The sequence below is a fragment of the Gavia stellata genome, chromosome 22 (assembly GCF_030936135.1).
Source record: "Gavia stellata isolate bGavSte3 chromosome 22, bGavSte3.hap2, whole genome shotgun sequence".
Lineage (NCBI taxonomy): Eukaryota > Metazoa > Chordata > Aves > Gaviiformes > Gaviidae > Gavia > Gavia stellata.
Window position 1 is genome coordinate 5,100,473 of NC_082615.1, and position 16,128 is coordinate 5,116,600.

A 16,128-nucleotide genomic window follows, 5' to 3' on the forward strand; every position below is an offset into this window, starting at 1 on the left:
AAAATGTGGTGTTGTGTACCACAAATGGCTTCCTCTGCGCAGCTCTTTATATTGGCTCTTTTTTCTACCTTTTTCTGGCCTGGAAGTTCGGTGCGCAGAGCAAAGGAAGAACAAGTGTGTAAAGCAGCAGATGTTGTTAGGTGGTCTGCGCGCTCTTCTCTGATCTCAATTTTGTTTCTACCCTTTGGGTTTAAATTACTTAACAGTCTAGAAATCCTGGGCTGTGCTCTCCTCAGCTGACCCTTTTTTATGCTTTGCTTACAGCTTGTCTGTAAAATGAGATGAGAACTTAATTTGAAAGCTGAACTTAATTGACCTAAATAAACTAAGAGCCTTCTGTTGGCTTTACGGTAAAAAACCCTGCATAACCCTAGCTCTCCTCCTTCAACGTACTACAGAGCAGAATGGTTTTCCTGGTGCATTTTCAAGCTGCTGCTGTTTACTAACAGTTATTTGTGGCACAGTATTGTCTAGAGCACCCTGCGATCAGAAAGCTGTTGTGCTCAGCGCTGATGTGCAGAGATGGGGAGGCAGCACCAACCTGGAGCAGCTCGGTTTGACTAGGAAAGATGGACCAGGGTAGTGAATCAAAATCGGGAAAGGGTCTGGCTGCAGACCCCCTGGGCTATGTAGAAAGCAAGCCCTAGAGCTACAGGAAGGTTTCTTCATGTCTGCTTTGATGCTTGAGCTGGCCACAGAGCAGAGCTCTTTGCAGCCAGATTTCCTCACTCAACGTTCGGTGTTGCAGGATTGACAAAGGCAGTTTCAGGCCGGGCTGTCACAAAAGCGAGGGATGCCTCGTCTGGAGGAGACCCATTGCTAGCTGGGGCAGGTGTTGGAAAAGCATCTAGTTTTGCAAATGCAGCCTAAGCCTGCCCTTTAAGATCTGTGATAACCTTTCTGATCTATGATACCATCTCCCTGCTGTGAGTGCAACCTCAGACCGCCGCCGCCTCGCCTTCTCTGCTCTCCCCAGCCACAGCTGCTGCCTGGCTCTCCCACTGTGTCTCACCGGTATGCTGTCCGAGCTCTGCTCTGAGAAAATCAGTCCTGGTAGGACTACACAACTCTAATTATCCTGGGCAAGCAGATACTCTTGTGACAGTTTAGCTTGATTCAGTACTAGCTGAAATAGCTGAAACCAGAATGAGGAGGACTCTGTCCATACCTGTATCAGTGCAGTGATTTAAAATGCTTTTTGGCTGCGTTCATGCCGTTTTTCTAATCCAGACAAGTCCCTGAGCTAGGCTGAAGGATGCTGTTCCGGGAACTGCAGAGAAGAGGATGAGAAGATAAAGGGCACAGTCTTGGCCTCTAGCTCAGCTCCTCGGAAAGCATTGCCTGTGGAGCTGGGCTCTGGGCACGGGACAGGGATGGGAGACCTTGGTTTCACCTCTGAATCTGCTGAAAACCCATCATATGAGCTTGGTCAGACAGGGGTCAGCCACTTCCCTTCTCTGTGTTGCAGTTCTCCTCTTGTGAAATAGTTTTGGCCTGTTTCCTTTGTGAAAGCTATTGCAGCTCTGTGAATGAAATTTCCCTATTTTACACGTTCTTCAGGTGATATATTCCGGGGTGTGGGGGCCACTCGGAATGAGACAGTAAAATGAGATCACGGATTTAGATCTAAAACACAGATGTGTTTGAGTGTGATGTTTCAGAATCATGTTGGTTTTCAGCAAAACCTCTGATCTTCAGACAATTTGCGAGAACGTGGGGTGGGAGGGGGCTGCTGCCTGCGGCTCTGGAGCTGGGAGCCCTCTCGTGGCAAATGCTGAATGTGCTTGAGACGTTGGTGGCATGATGGCTTGGGTGTAGGGTTGGAATGGATAAACTGATTTAAAAAAAATCTATAGAGATGTGTGTCTAGGAATAACCAAATCAACAGTGATTTGCTGTTTCAAAAGCCCTCCTTTAGTGCAATGCAGTAACAGCAAATGACATTTCTTCACTGGGGAAGTCACATACTGCCAAAGAATTGCCAATGCGCTTCTAAGCTAGGTGGGAGAAGGGAATTATGGAGTATCTTGAGTTGGAAGGGACCCACGAGGATCATCGAATCTAACTCCTGGCTCCACACGGGCAAACTGAAAGTTAAGCCGTACACCTAGGAGCGTTGTACAAGCTCTGCTTGAACACTGACAGGCTTGGGGCCATGACCACTTCCCTGGGGAGCTTGCTACGGTGCTTGACCACCCTCTCAGTGAAGAACATTTTCGTCATAGCCAATACTAATTTCCCCTGATGCAGCTTGAAGCCATTCCCTTGCATCCTATCACCGGACACCAGAGATAAAAATCAGCGTCTCCTTCTCTGCTCTCCCTCGTGAGGAAGTTGTAGACAGCAATGAGGTCACGCTTCAGCCTTCTCTAAGCTGAACAAACCAAGTATCCTTAGCAGTTCCTCATAAGTCATGCCCTCTAGTCCTTTCACCATCTTTGTTGCCCTCCTTTGGACACATTCTAATATTTTTATGTCCTTCTTATATTGTGGAGCCCAAAACTGTACACACTACTCGTGGTGAGGCTGCACCAACGCCGACTATAGTAGCACAATCGCTTCTTTCCACTGGTTAGCTATGCTGTGCTTAATGTGCCCCAGGATACAGTTGGCCCTTTTGGCTGCCAGGGCATATTGTTGATTCATATTGAGCTTCCCATTGACCAAAACCCCCAGGTCCCTTTCTGCCTGCAGGGCTGCACTCCAGTCTCTTGTCCCTCGATCTATATGTACATCCAGGATTACACAGCCCCAGGTGCAGAACCTGGCACTTGTTCTTGTTAGATTTCATACAGTTGGTGATTGCTCAGAGCTCTAATCTATCAAGATCTCTCTGTAAGGCCTCTCTACCCTCGAGGGAATCAGCTGTTCCTCCTAATTTAGTATTGTTGGCAAATTTACTTAGAGTGTGTGTTCAACTACTGTGTCCAGGTCATTAATAAAAACACTGAAGAGTGTGGGCTCTAAAATTGAGCTTTGGAGAACACCAGTATTGACTGGGCACCACCCATTTACTACAACTTTTTGAGCCTGACCCTTCAGCCAGTAGCGCTGTGTACATGTCTAGCTGTGTGTTGGATGCTCTGTCTGGAAGGTTACTGTGAGAGAGAGTATCAAACGCTTTGCTAAAAACCAAAAAGCCCACACCCACTGCCTTTCCTTTGTCTGCTAGGTGCGTAATTTTATTATAAAAGGATATTAAGGCACTGTAAGGCATGACTGTCCCTTCATGAACAGATGTTGGCTTTGTCCAAGGACTGCATTGTCTTTCAAGTGTTTTTCAATAACTCCTAGAATAATCTTCTCCATAATTTTACCAGGCACCGAAGTGAGACTGACAGGCCTATAATTACCAGGGTGGTCTTTCTTGCCCTTCTTGAAAATTGGAATAACATTTGCTAGCTTCCAGTTGACTGGGACCTCTCCAGGTTCCCAAGACTGTTGATAAATAACTGTGAGAGGTCTCACAATAACATTGGCCAAATCTTTCAGTACCCTGGGATGAATCTCATCAGGCCCCATTGTCTTCTGTGCATTCAGCTGCAGCAGCAAATCCTGTACAAGTTCAAAGTCAGCTGGGACCTTATCACTCCCCCAGTCACGATCCTCCAACCTGGGGCTCCAGGCATCCCGGGGTGCATCACTGGTGTTAAAGATAGAGGTGAAGAAGGAATTAAATGTCTCTGCTTTATCTTAATCCCTATTTGTGAGATGACAAACCCCATCAAGTAATGCACCAACGGTTGTGGTTTGGAGAGAAAGCAAGTGCAGAGCCCTGGTGTGAGAGGGGTTGCGAGGGTGCGTTAAGCTAACCTGCCAGTGAGGTCGCCTCGAACCTCCAATCTGCTCAAAAAGCTGGGCCAGGACTGGTACCTGTTGCCGCAGGGAGGTGTCCCTGCAAAGGTAATTGAAATAATTACAGCCCACTCTAACAGAGGGGAAATCGCTGGCCGGGGAATGTCGCATGAGCTAGCAGTAGAAAACAGATGCTCCCCACTACATTTACTCGCTAAGTGAAATTACAACAGATGCAAACCAGCATTAAAATGGTAGCACGGCTGTAAATATAGCTTCTAATTACTGCACCAGGTAATGTCAATCGCAACAATCCAGATTTCTCCCAAGGATGCTCTGCAAGCAGGTGGGATGTATAAAGTCTTTTAAAAGATGGTTTTGTTGGTTTTCTTCTCTCCCTTTAATGCAACATATATAAGCTTGCTCACTTAGGGCAGCAGAGGAGAGCGTCACAGCCTTTCTGCTTGGTGTATTTTTGGTACGTGGTGCTGAGAATAACCAAGGAGATGGGAACAGAGCATTAAAACAGAGATTTGGGGATGGGGAGAGGTGGGTGGAGGAAGCTGTCTAGTACAGGAATAGTGTGAGCAGGAAAGGAAGGAGCAGAAATGAAGAGCTACAAGAGACAGCATGAGTGACGGGGAGAGAAAAGAGCACCGAGCAGGGTGGCCCCAGCTGACTTCTTAGGAGTTACAGCTTTTGCTATGGAGAGGAGGGATTTGGGATCCTCCGGGCTCTGGCAATGTCTGAGTCACCTCGGTGGTGGTATAGTAAAGGGTAATGGATGGAAATATTCCCCCCAGTTCTCTGCTAAACCACTTTGTTCATCAGTCTGATTTGGGGTTTATAACTCTGCCAACCATAGAAGCAGCTCAGCACTTCTTACCTGTTAATAGCGCCGGCAGTTTCCCCTGCACGTTCTGGGGTCCCCCCTCACCAATTTGGCACATACAAGTCTGAAGGAGGTTGGTTTGCACTTCATTTCTTTCTTCTGAAACAGGAATCACTCTTTTTCAGAGGCGATGAGTTTCAGAGGGGGTGGGAAAGGTACATTGTGACAGGATGGTGTCATTTCTAAGGTGGGAAGGCCTTTTCAAAGAGGCTATCGCAGCTCTTCCTGAAGTTGGGAGGATTGCGACTGCCCAGGTCCTTGTGAGCCACAGCTCTTCCAAATTCCCTCTTGGCTCTGGGATTTGCCTTCTCTCTTGGAGTCACAGCTGTGGGGTGCTTTGCAGCTCCAGATTTGACCTTTCCTGAGGCTGGGTGTTGGCTGTTAGATATTCAGTGTTAGCATCATCCTGCTGGAATTTGGGGCTTGTGGAGTGACCTGAGCTGTGGAGCCAACCTAAGACACAACTCCGTGTGGAATACCAGCAAGGCCGTGGGATATCCTGGGAAGGAGATGTATGTTAGCATGGGCACACCAGTGTCTGCACTAACAGCCGTCCTGGACTGAGCGGTCACTCAGAGCTGGTCGGTGATTCCTGCGTTGTTTTAGCAAGTTGGGCATGTTTCACGGAAAAATGTGGATTATAAAGAGATATTTGGAGCCTAAATATATCATGAAAGAGAGAGAAAAAAATCTATTTCCTTCTTTTCCTTCCTGTAAGTGGTCCTCCATCTTCATAGCTCAATCTGCTGTTGGTGGCTGCAGGGAATAACGTGTAGGCAGTGAAGTGAGAACCTTCAGGATAGTCATATTACACGCAAGTGTGAAGATCAGTGCCTGCCCAGAGTTTATTTCAGATGTTATTGTATATTACAGATATTTCCAAAGCTGATGCTCAGCTTCTCTTTGTGCTTCAGAGCCCACTTGACCACTCACCTGCCCGCAGCCCTCTGTGCAAAGCTGGAGAGGCAGAAAATGCTGGCTGACCCTTCGGGGTGTGCAGGGAAGGTCGGTTGCCTTTTTGCTGCTCGGAGAGGGCAGGGGACACTCCGCCTGTACCTGGCTGGGACACGCCGCAGGGCACACAGTACTGCTGCAGCCTGGCACAGCCCCATGGGGACCGGTGAGGAGCAGGGATGTGTTCGCTGTACGCAGGTACTGCGAGAGCTCTAATACAGTCACAAACCAGAAAATCCTCCTCTCTCCTCCCAATCAAATTAGGAGGAGAGAGCAGCAGAAAGTGCATTAACTAATCAAACTGTGATTTCAAATTGATTGTTGCAAATTGCCAACCATAACAATTCTCCTAATGGCAGTGATTTAAAAATAAAAAATAACAAAAATAGAGCCTCTATTAGGCGCTGCGCTAACCCATCCTTGCTGGCGGGCGAGGGCTGACTGTACATCCTGGCCCTCGCGCGGGGCTCTCTCCGTGGCTCGGGAGCCTTGTGATAGCCCCCGATCTGGGTGGCGCGGGAGCAGATGCTTGGCTTGCCGCTGGTTCTGCCCCTGTCCACCATGGTGCTGGCATGGGCATGGGGAGGCCGGCGGTAGTGGGTGGCCTTCCGTGGGGAGCGCTGCCTTGCTGAGGGCAGGCGTTTCTGGCGCCTGGATGCGGGCAGCAGCCCTGTGCACCTTCCCAGCAGTTTCCCTGGCAACCAAGTCATCCTGCCAGCAGCCTGCAATGTGAGAAAATAAAACAAGATGACACTGCAGCTCCTCAGAATTAACAAAAAAAAAAAACAACCAACCCCAAAAGAGCCCCCAACAACCTGCCTCCTCCTTTTCCGCACCCCAGACTGTTGGCCGCTTCTTCCCGGCTCCCACCCTGTGTTTTTTGCAGGCTGTCTGGGCATGCCCTTGTAGAGGGAGGAGCAGAAAGCTCTGTGCTCTGAAGACCGCCAGTCAGTTCAGGCAGACACTGGAGGGCTGGGAAGCTGGAAAATGGCTCCTGTGTGAGCTGGGAGCATGGCCCTGGCTGGAGGTTGGGCAGGTTCCTCCATGTTTCCTCCCTGGCCAACCAGGCGGTTTGGCTGTGCGTGTTGGAAGCACCATGGAGCAAGGAGTTTGAAGGCACTTGAACTGCCTCAGAACCTGATTTTGGCACAGATAACAACAGCAGCAATGTTTCTCCCCTGCCACAAATATGGTGTAAGTGTCCATCACTTTTTGGGCTTCCCACTCTTCTGGCTGTCCTCATAGGGCCTTTGTGCTGCCCTCAGTGGACCTGAGACCTTCTCATGAAAGGGCTTCAGCTGAAGGCTGGCTCACTGATGGAGAGCATGCTGGCTGTGTATTTCATGGAGTTACATGGTGGTGTTTTGTGGTGGAATGATTAGGAGCACCTCCCTAGAAGATGTAGGAGATGGGTATATATATTAGTAGCCCACCTGTGGTTTTTGTGGAATTAACCCTGCTTGCTGCCTGTAACAATAGGTCCCAACTTGTTCTTTTGGAGGCAATGAGTTGATCTTGTTGGACAAATTAGATCATCTTCCCGCTTTGTCTCTTTACTTCTTTGCAGCTCTTGTCTGAGCAAAGTATTTTACTCCAAGAGTGCTGGTACAAAATCCAGAGCAGGCATTTCCCATCCTGTATTACTCCAGCTTTGTGATAGCTCTTCCAAGCATATGAGCTCGTATAGGTTGTGAAAAGCATCTCTGGGGACTAAACATGGGTGATAACAAAAATTAAATTAGTTAAAGCCATTTACCTGTTTTGAACAATATACAGCTACTTTCTTTGAGTAATGCTTGTGGCCTTCCTACTTTGAGTAATGCAAACACAAGGCAGGAGTATTTTTTGGATCCATATGATGGGTCATCAGGAAGACTTCTCCCAGATACAACTGAACATGTAGGGACTAGAAACCTTAGAAAGTGGGAGCTCTATAGTGGAATCTGTTGCTCCTAATAACACCTTCAGGGCTGGGCACGTGTGTGTGTGTGGACCCTTGCAGAGACGCTTTTTACAGGTTAAACCAAATAGTGTTGGGGAGCCTTTTGTTTCTCAGGCCATACTGTCCTTTTTTGTCTATTAATACAAAGCATCTGTCTGCAGGCCTGTTAGTCTGACTTTGACCAGCCCTATGTTCCTTTTCTGAACTGCTTGGACAATTCCTGCAGATTTTACCAGGCATCTAGCTCATGTACCTAGCTCCCTAGTGAAGCAAGGCAAGGCTTTCCTTCTGTTATAAACAGTCCATCTCACTACTGCTGCATATCTTATAAAAACTAACTTCTAATCACTATAAGGGTTTCCTCCAAGGCAGTTTGCCTCCCAAACTTAGCGTTACGCTTGCAAGAGTAAAAACCTCATAGCTTCTGCTTTCCATGGGAGGCATGGGGTGAAACTAGAGATCTGCTCAGTTGCGTGTGCTGAGTAAACCATGTGTTTGTCAAATTTCTTTCTCTGTCTAAAGCAGTTTTGCTTTGATACCTGCTTCTTCTAGTGTTTAGATCAAATTCACTCAACCGGTAGAGTTGTGTTTGGGACGAGAGGTCCTAGTTTCATTTGCTACTGCTGACTCTGTTTATGTCTAATCGGTTTTATTAATCCAGCAGCTCATAATCACGAGTACTTGTGCCCATGTTGCCTGATATTCATGCTAACCCATTGGGGTTGAATATAATCGCCTTCTTTTTTGATTACCATAAACATTTGATAACCTAGCTGTTCCCGGCAGTTGGAGAGGTCTTATCACTGTTCTCGAGGGAGTTTGTTCCTCTGGCTCAGGAACACCTATCTAATGTCAAGAAGATAATTTCTATGGAGAGGCTTATCCTGTTTGTACAGGACAAGTCTTGGGACTATAGAGTTACCAGGCAGGTACCATTGTCTCTGTGCAAGCAAAATATTTCTAAGATGGCTAAACCATTGCTGCTGTCCTCATCTGCTTATGTTGAGGGGCACTTGGAGGGCCCTACTCTCTCCTTTCCTTGGGTCTGTTAGTGTTCATAGAGGCCTGGAGATCCCCCTGTCTTGTTGCCCTCCTCAACCAGAAAGGGAGAATGGCATCTCTCAAGGGAAAGCAAATGAACTGGTTTGCTGACCCACTTCTAATTATATGTGTCCAGCTTCTAAGTCTCACTTTGGAAAGACCAGATGATTCTTCCAATTATGTACCATCAAATGCCATCACTTAATTGTCACATGGTTCATGAACCAGGTCCTGCTCTCTGCCTGGGGCTCGTGCATGCTGCCTCCTCAAAATTTTTGCCCTTGTAAGTGAGAGAGAAAGAGGGCAGACTTGTGGGGAGCAGACAGTCCTGGGAGAATGGCTAATGGTGTCAATCACCACTTTTTTCCTTATTCTCGTATCCTTTTTCCTCTATGGTTGTAGAAAGAAGGAAAAAAAAAGGAGGAAAAGATAAAAGATGTGATGGAAAATCTGAAATAATATAAAATTCTCTGAGTGAGTGGTGAAGTACAGGAAGTATAGAAAATACTTAGGAAAAATTCAAAATAGTGGTTTATTCTGAATACAGAAAACAAACCCAGCTTCTTCATATTGTGTGTGTTACTTTTTCTGTTTTTCTACTAGGTCCATTAAAACCTCAATAATATACAGGAGTCTATTAAAGGTTTTCAAGATGAAACCAAGTTTGGTCATTATCACTAAATGGCTCTTTGGTGGGCTGTATAAAAAGAGTGAATGGTCTCACTGCGGTTCTTAGTGGAAACATGCCCAAATTGCAAAACCAAGGTTTCTGCTGGCCTTACATCAGGACTAACAGATGCTGCAGAGATGAGGGCGAGTTTCTGACTCTTCTGCTGGCCCCAGCTAACACCCCTTTTTCAGGACTAGTTCTGCCCCAGGCACCGAGGAGGCAGCAGCTCTGGAGTGCTTTCCTAGGGCAATTCTTCCAATTTTTGTTCTGGAGATCCTCAGGGGAGTCTGCACCGCGGCCGCTCTTGCTGCTCCCGCAGAGCTCTCCTGGGAGTCGGAGCCCAGCAGCTTTCATCTGCACTTAAGTCAGACTGTTACTATCTATTTTTTAAAACCTGCACATCTCTTCCATGAATACAGAAAGGAATGAATACAGTGTTTCTGGCAGTCTTTTGTCTCTCGTGCCTGTGTTAGGACTCTCTCACCTTGAAGTACTTCAAGTGCTAAACCTTGCCTTCAAGCTGGGTGCAGCCAGTGGGACTCCCATGTGGTGGGGGGGACACCTTACGGCAAAACCTCGGTGATCCTTAACTGCGCTCCCCAGCAGCATGATGCAAAGCCCATTTGTTTTTCTACTGATCGAGGAGCCGCCAAACAGGGGTAGAGGACTGACGGACTCTTGGAGAGAGTTTTCATAATGTACAAGACCAATTCCTCTATCACTTTGCCTATTAAGAAGATGGGGGAGCCAAATTTAGACCTGAGAATGAGGCTTGCTCTATGGGATAGCAACAAAGCCAACTCTGTCTCTTGGAAATGAAAAACAGAGGCAGCAAGAGAAGAGATTTGCTGGGTTCTGGCAGTTTATACTGTCATTTTCCTTGGTCTATTGCCAAACAGATACATTCTGTGCTTGGGGAAAACAAGGGGATGAGTCAGTCTTCTCCGCTCAGGTTGTTATAGGCACCTCTTGCAGGCTTTAATTTAGACTCTGCTTAGTAGATTTGAGCTCTCAGTTCCACAGTGTCCTACTGTTCATGAAAGGACAGGTCTTTGGCCATAGGGTCTGGCTGTCTTCACACAGTCAAGAAAAGTCCAGTCGGTTAGAGGCTTAGCGGAGATGGGGAGTTAAAATCTCTCTCAGCTGACCTCTGGGAGAACTGCCCATCTTTGAGTCAAAGGAGCAGCTGAATTCCCCCTGTTAGAGGCCTTTGCTCTCAAAAGGTATTTGGCATGGGGTCAGTAACAGAGGAATGTCATGCACATGTGGCTTGGCTTCTTGTGCAAGGAGCACGGGGGGATGAGGATGCACAAGGGTCAGTTCTGCAGGGCTGTTTGCTGGCCCAGCTACAGTTCGTGGTACCATGGCTCGGCCGTCCAGCATCGCAGGCAGGTTTGGTTTTGCAAGCATCTGGAGCCTCTGCAGTGCAGCAATCCAAAAGTATTCTAATGGGGTAGTTGGCCCTGCCCGGGGCCTTAGCAATGTTGCTGCATATTGCTTTCCCTTTTAGGAAAAATGTCAAGAGGGGTAAAATCCAGAAGGGCTTGCTTCGGGATTTTTGTGCAAGCCAATAAGCCAGCAAAGCTGCCTAAGAAATGCAGCCTCACAGCTGAGTCACATTGTTGTATTCAGGTCGTGTTAGATACTGCTGCGGCTGTTCTGAATTGTCACCCTGATGGGCTCTAGAGGCTTGGACCTGAGGCTTGATCTGTGGGGAAATTTTCCAGATTTTTTTCATCTATTGCTCATAAAGTTTTGATGAATATGTTGCGATCCAGAGAGCTACTATTCTCTGTACCATGCAGTAAGTCAGTGTAACGAGAACAAAGTTCCTGACTGGCCAACCTGCTTAGAAAATGTACCCATTTCTTTTGAGATTAGTGTGCTTTCTTTGAGCTTTTCGTTTTCTTATATACAACTGTAGTTGCTTGTGGATGGAAATAGGAAATTATCTCATAGTGTATGATTTAAAAAAAAAAGGAAGGCAAAAAAAAAGTTGCATTTCTCTGTTCCCAGCAGAGAGCTTTATGTTGCATATTGAATTGCAAATAGCAATTCCAATGGAGTTACAAAAAATAATTTTCTGAGCTTAGTTTCTGCTAAAAAGCAGATCTGAATGCAAGTTGTTTTAATTAACTAGGTGGTTTGTAATCAATTCTACCCTGGCAGGGATGAAAGTGGCTAGTTCAATGTCCTAATTGTGAAAATACTAGCAGTAAAATGTTTCTATACCCAGACAAAAGAATTCTCCTCAAACAAACACTCATGTCCAAAGCTAATTTGAATGCTAAACCCAAAAGATATTAAGAGGTTTTTTGATGCTTTACTCTTGTTTGGATACTTGTGCTGTTTAACTCTGCAACTACCTGTTTGTTATTTGGCTGAATTAAACACTGCTGCATTCGTTAGCATATACAAGAGCTTAGTAATACAATCAGGCACTAATGCATTCATTTTCTACTTGACTGCTCATTCATTGAGTTGTTAGTACATAGGAAGAATATGATCAGGGTGACTGTGGGATGAACCAATCAATTCATAATGAATAATCTGAAAATACAGATGTCTGAGGGAGATGTCCTCAGCACAGACTGAATTCAGCAGAACCAGAGGAGAACAGCTGGAGGAGACCCCAGCAAGGTGGGGCGTTCAGCCCTGAGCTGAGATGCCACCACCTCATTTCACCAAAAAAACCTTGGGCAGAGCATACCAGGAGCCAGTTCAAAAGCTGCAAATCGGGTACATCCGGAGCAGCCTTCCACTGCACACAAAACCCGGTGATCTTTGCTGAAGATGCAGAGATCTTTATTTTCAAGGGCTGAGTGCTAGTAGGGGAGAGCTGCCAGGGTTTCCTCAATGACAACTGCTCCTTTCTGTTTGCCTTTCCTCATCCCAGCCCCTGCCAGGAATTTGTCATCTGTTGTGGTTTGGTTTTTTTTCTGGTCCTGAGCAGCTTGCTCTTACTGGTTTTACTTTTACTTCTCTCTTGGGAGTTAATTATTGCAGATAGTTCTGTGTAATCTTTCTGACTGCAAATAAGAAAGCTGAGCCGAGGTACGGACCCGTGGCTGGGATCCATTTTAAGCCAGGACATGCTTCAGAGGTGCGTAAAAATGCTTGTACAGCGATCGGAGCGGGTGCAGGTTGCTTACATCTGTGCGTCTTGAGCAAGAGCAGCGGTTTTGAAAGCCACTTTTTCTCCTGCGTTAGCAAGTCTCGTCCAGCTTTCTGAAAATGCTCTCACAATAGGAACGGAGCATTGCCCCTTTACTGCCACTTTTCAGTAGAAGACATGGAGACCAGAAAGGGCTAGGTAATTTCCTGAAGGCTGCTCGCATGTGTGCTGCATCTGATTAAGGAGTCCCTACTTCTGTCCCTTGCAGTGCCCCTGAATCCTGGATGCTTCCTGTAGGAGCCTCCCGCTCTTGCAGGAAGGTTGAAAGTAACCTTTACTGTTAGGTTGGACAAATTGTTTGCGCGTAGATTTTCATCCCTCTGCTTTGCAAACCTTAGCCATCCCCTCCACGCTCAGCCTTATTAATACTGCTGGTTTTTTACCCTACGACCAGGAAATGCTCCTTTTCTTTTCCTTTCAGCACCTCCTTGGTTCCTAGAGACGAGAATGTCATCTGGGTTACTCTGACTTGAAAATAGATGTGACTGGAACAGTGTCCCGTCTTGGCATGTCCTGGATTTCTTGGGTATGACCAACATCAGGACCGCTGCCTTACAGACAACTCCCATTTCTTACAAACAGGAGTGCTGCATCCCAATCTGTTGGTTCAGTCCCAGAGAAGGGATGTGGCAGCATGTGACCTTCTGCCTTTGTTTCAAAACAAAGTAAGATTCAGTCTGGGAATGGATCTTTTGATGTCCGGGACCAGTTCAGTGATCCTGTCGTGTGGAATGATTCCCACTGGTGGAGATCTCTGTGAGTGGTGGTGAGGTGATTAATGTGTGTTTGTGATTAACCCCAAAGCCATGTGCCTGTGTGCTGTGTGACGAGCGCTGAGGTCTACCCTGCCTGTCTCCCTGTGCGTTATGCCTATAGCAGTGCATATATTGCAGTCCTGGTTTGCTTTCCTAGAGGGCTACGTTGTGTGATGGGATTATTCACTTTGGGAGTGAAGATGGGTTCCTATATGATGCTTCATTCACATTAAACCAAAAGATTTGCAAGTAAATTCCAAGACGGCTGAAATCAGAGCGATGCTTGACAGGGGTGCATCTGTCCTGCAAAATGGGGGCTGCACGGTCCGGGGAGTCAAGTGCTCAAGGAGGGGAGAGTTGGGAGAGATTTAGTAAAGACAGGGGAAGTTCAGCTTGAGCTGCGTGTGTGTCTGTGTGTGCCCATGCGCCTGCGCATCTCCGTGTGTGGGATTTTTCTTCCTCGTTCTTTCACCGCCCAGCGTTCTTTATTGTCTCTCGCAGGTAGATCACTCCTTGCTATAAATTTTCTTATCTCCAGTGCTTTTCCAATTATGGATAACAACAGGAAAGCAGTCATTGGTTTCTAAAAGGTCATCAAGATATAGGGCCCGATTGGGAAGGGGATGACTTATGGAGTTAGCTTGTGTAAATCTGGGCAAGTTTTATGCACAAGTCAGGCATGAAATGTAAGTGAGATTCATAAAAACCAGAGATTTACACTGGCTTCAGTTAGTGGAAATCAAAATGCTTATGAAAATTTCCCATTCTTTCTATGCCTGTATATGCAGAGAATAAGCTTTAAATGTGTTTTTCAAGTGCCCGTGGTGCTGGGGAAGGGCTGTCCTGCCAGCCCTGGGCGATGGACCGCTGCCTGTCCAGAGGATGCTCAGGGTGCAAAGCAGTGGTAAATGCAAGCTTCTCCCACACCTTGCCTTGCTGGTCATCTGGAGGTGACCTCCTCCATGCATGAGAGGGCAATTTGGTCTCGTCTGAGTGCTGGCAGCGTCCAGTGAAGGTGGTGACTGGGACAGAGCCACTTCTCAGGTGACAACAGGATTAATGCCGCTGCTTCTCTTTGCACCCACAAAGTCACTGCAGATCCGTGGGGCTTCAGTCATTGAATTTGTCAGGTTTGCGTGAGGAGACCTGGTTTTACATCACCTGCTGTTGGCCACGCCGGCTGCCAGTGACTGGAGGGAGTGTCGGAGAACAGGGAAGGCTGCAAGCCCTGGAGGCTGTGAGCAGAGGAGACCCTTTAATCCCGAGCTGTGGTACGGGCAGCAGTTACAACCCCAAAGGGTTGCTTGCCTTACCCATGTGCTGAAAGTGTCCATCAGCCTCTGTAGTGCAGCCATCGCTGCTGTCAGCAAATGTCTGGGAGCATGGCAAGTAGCCAGAGATGTAGGCATTTCTGACCGTGCTGCCTCTCCACACCCAAACGTGATGTACAACACAGCAGATCTGCCCTCTAAACCTGCTTTGAAACACAATGATTCAGAGTTGGTACAGAGGTGTCTGGCAGCAAAAAAGGTGTTGGGAGCTGCCATGAGCCACTTAACCTTCTGACTAATGCACGAAGTCATTTCTGTCACAGCTGTCTGAACAATACATTTGCCAATTAAGTTAATTCAATCAAATCCCTTGTATCCAGCAGAAAGGGCAGAACAAATCCAGGTGAGGGAGAGAGAACAGAGCCAAAATTCCCCTCTATGTCACACCAAAGCAGAACAAAGGGCATGTGTGTGTATAAATATTTATGAATAATTGCACTGGGGAACCACAGCGTAATTGACGACTCGAAAGCCAGTTCCTAGGATGTGTCCTCCCCACCCATGAAGCAACGGAGTGACCTGGGGAAGGGGTAGATGCTGCATTAAGGGCTTCACTCCCACTTCACTGCTTCAAATGCAAAAAGGATGTGTTAAAGGTCTGTTCGCCCGGGGGAGGCTCCGCTCGCCCTGTGCTCAGGGATGTGATGCCACTCCCTACTTTCCAAGGCAAAACCATGCGGAGATGCCAGTGCCCATCTCCAGCTTGGAAGGCAGAGGGGTGGTTGTGAACAGGGGTGGCCATCGGTGCTCCCGGGTTCCTGCATCTTGCAGTGCTGAAGCCTCATCTCTGTAATGGATTTTTACCCTTCCTCATATCTCCCATCTGGGCATGGCTTTTGTTTCCAGCTATTTCCTTGGAGAATTAATTAAAACACTTAATTTCTAATGTGGTAAACTGCTTTTATTTCTCTGTCCCACTGTGCTTGGTATCATTAACGTAGGGCTTGTTCAAGCTCTCCAGAAAGCGGGCCTCACATAAAGGTGCCATTTCTTGACATCAGGGCAAGTCTGTAAGTTTTCTGCACTTACCTAAAACTGTTGTGTGAGCAGGCTGTTGCAACAAAAGTGCACGTTGTAGCAAGATAACAAATATTACTTGTCCAATGAACCTTCAACCAGACGGCAAAGTCTAGGAAGCCACATGCTTTGGACAAGGTCTGTGATGCACACTTCTGTGTTATCATCCATCCAATTGCAGTACAATCAAACCCTCAGAAAATGGGCAGGTTTAGCCACTCGTCATGTGAAATGCAGAATATTTTGGACCATTGTTGTGTTACAAAAGTGGGAACGTTACCTCTGAGAGTCAAAAGGGTCTTACCTGTACCTTATGAATCATTCTCTGCACTTTCTTTCCCAGAAGTTGTTTTTTGCGTTTGTATTGCCTGAAACAAATTTGAACTAAGTGTGCACGTTGCTTCTCCCTAAAAGAGTAAATTTTGGTTGCAGAGTGGCACACTGTGGCCTTTTCATGGTAAATGGTGGTCCTACATCCCATCTGCGCCGGGGACCCATCCCATGGAATGAAATTGCTAAATCCTCTCATTTCTTCTCTGTTCCTAAGCGTGCCTTT